Consider the following 3,073-nt stretch of genomic DNA (forward strand, 5'->3'; position numbering starts at 1 on the left):
TCATCAATAACCTATGTTATGCAGATGACACAACCTTACTTGGTGAAAGTGAGGAGGACTTGAAGCACCTGTTGCAGAAGATGAGGGAATGTAGCCTTCAGTATGGATTGCATCTCATTATCAAGAAAACAGAGATTCTTACCACTGGACCAATAGACAGTATCATTGAAACTGCTTTATCTTGCTTGAATCCACAATTAACATCCTTGGTATGAATAGTAAAGAAATTATGAGACACATTTCACTGGGAAAATCTGAAGTTAGGGATCTTTCAAAATTATTGAGGAGTAGTGATGTCAGTTTGAGAGCTAAGGTGCATCTGAATCAGGCCATAGTCTTTCTGACTCCTAGCTATGCAACTGAGATCAGGACAACGAATAAGGATGACAGAAAAAGAATCCATGCCTTTGAACTGTGGTGCTGGAGAAAAGCACTGAACATCCTATGGACAGCTAAGTGAACAAACAGATGTCTTGGAGATGGTGTAGCCAGAGTGCTCTTTGAAGGCAGGAATGATGAGTTTTTGCCTCACATATTTTAAACATGTTGCTAGGAGATGCTATTCCTGTGAGAAGGACGTTATGCTGGGAAGGGTGAAGAGTGGGGGGACGGAGAAGAAGACTCTCAATCAGGTGGATGGATATGGTGACTGTTGCAATGGGCTGTTATGTTTCAGGAAGAGTGAGTATGGCACAGAGTAGAACAGGGTCCAGATCTTTTGTTCATAGGGTCCCTGTGGTCCATGTTCCACTCTACAGCATCTAACAACAACAACAACAAATCCAACATCAACAACACAAGGCCTCCACAAAAAAAAAAAAAAAGACTGATAAGCTAATTGCAAAATGGGCAAAACATGGAAAGACTTTTCCACAGAAGAAGGTATTTGGATGGCCAACAGATACATGAAGAAATGCTCCAAATCATTGACAATAAGAGAGATACAAATCAAAACCGCAATGAGATACCATCTCACTCCAGTAGCAGTGACAAAGTCTAATAGAACAACAAGTAATACATATTGGAGAGGATGTGGCGAGATAGAAACTCTTATACATTGTTAGTGGGACTATAAAATGGTACAACCATTCTGGAAGGTAGATTTGTATTTCCTCAAAAAGTTGAACACAGAAATTCCATATGACCCAGCTATTCCACTTCTTGGAATGTACCCAGAGAAAATGAGAACTAAGGCATAAACAGAGACTTGTACACCAATGTTCATAGCAACGTTATTCACCATTGAAAGAACATGGAAACAGCCCAAATGTCCAACCACAGATGAATGGATTAAGAAATTATGGTACACTCACACAATGGAATACAATGTATATTTCACAATTCTCTTTATTTTTATTTTAATGAAAGTTAGCAGAGGCTTTGGGTTTCCATTCATTCATTATTGTACACTTTCCTCCTTGCCCACCCCACCCCCACTGTTAACATTTCTCTTTGAAAAGTAAAAAAAAAAAAGAGAGAAAGAAAAGAAAGAAAATCTTTCATTGTTATACAATTCGCCCCCTTCCCACTCCCTGCATGGTCCACTCCACTATGCAGCTTTCATTCTGGACTCTTGTCTCAATGACAAGTAAGTAATACCTAACAATATATTTCTCCTAAACAGTTCTCTCCCTCATCTTTATTATTACTAATTCTTTTAATTAACAATCTTGAAGGAAGAGATTTTCCTTGCCTTACTTTACTAAATTCAATTTTAATTTTCTCTGTGCATATGAAAAAGAGTGCATATGTGTAGTTCTTTAATGGAATGCTGAACCCCAATCCTAAAGGCACATGTTCAAGGTCACCAATTTCTCTGAGGGGAAAAGATGGGCAATCTCTTTCCATGTGATTACTGTCTCTGAAAACCCACCAGAAGGTCAGCTGTGAGCCAATACCAAGTCTATGGTGCACAACAATAACAACATAAAAAACACAGCTGTGAAAATGGGAGCCCCACAGTCCTTCTGTTCTTTGGAGATTTTAAGCAAGAAGTGTCAGAAATGTTACCACAAAGATAACTAGACTTGGTGGCCAAATATTCATAGCAACATTGCTTCTTTGTTTCAATATTTTATCCATGTATCATGATGATAAGCTCGTAAACTATTCAAAGGCTTGCTATTTTGAAGGAGATGGTCAATTCTTCCTCCCAGTCTGTCTGAATTTTGATGCTCAGCTTTAGCACAATGTAAGTAAGACAAACATTTTACTCAAAAAAGCAGATAAAGGACACATCTTTATTACAAAGTTGATAAATAAATTTGGTGTTGATCATCCCCCCCTTTGGTGTGTGTGTTGTGATCCCATCCCCTGCCGTGCTCCACTGATATCTCTTCACATACACACCCCAAGAGTGGCTTCTATGTGAAAGGGTGGAACTTCATTGCTGGGGAGGAAAACCCTGGATAAGCTAGATTGCTACAGTGAGTGTGGTATTGGGGGCAGGTGTGAGATACAGCGAGATTAGCTCAAAATAGGGCAAGGTTCAGAGCCATGGTTCATATGAGCTATGAGTCAAAGGGCCGATCAGGAAGACAAAACAAAATATTATAATGAAATGTACAAGGAGCTAGAGTCAGAAATCAAATGGGTTGAACTAACTCATCATTTCTTAAGCTGAAAGAGCAAAAGAATAAATTCAAGCCACAAGTTGAAATGCTTATGGATACTATGGGTAGAATATTGAATGATTCAAGAAACATTAAAAACAGATGAAAGGAGTGATCAGAGTCATTGTACTAAAAAGAATTAGCTAACATAGAAGAAATTCAAGAAACAACATATGAACAAGAAGCAATGGTGATGATGGAGCAAGTTCAGGCTTCTCTGGAGGGCTTGGCAAAAAATAACGCCCCAAGAATTGATGGAATACAAACTGATAAATTTTAGCAAACAGATGTTGCCCTGCATGTGCTCACGAAGTTGTGCCAACAAATCTGGAGGACAACTACTTGGCCAACTGACTGGAAGAGATCCATGTTTATTCCCATTCAAAGAAAAAATAAGTTACCCTATAGAGTGTTTCATTGACTATACGAAGGCACTTGACTGTGTGGATCACAATAAGTTG

Source organism: Elephantulus edwardii, unplaced genomic scaffold, assembly GCF_000299155.1.
Source record: "Elephantulus edwardii isolate Elephantulus edwardi_28Jun2011 unplaced genomic scaffold, EleEdw1.0 scaffold00133, whole genome shotgun sequence".
Taxonomy (NCBI): Eukaryota; Metazoa; Chordata; class Mammalia; order Macroscelidea; family Macroscelididae; genus Elephantulus; species Elephantulus edwardii.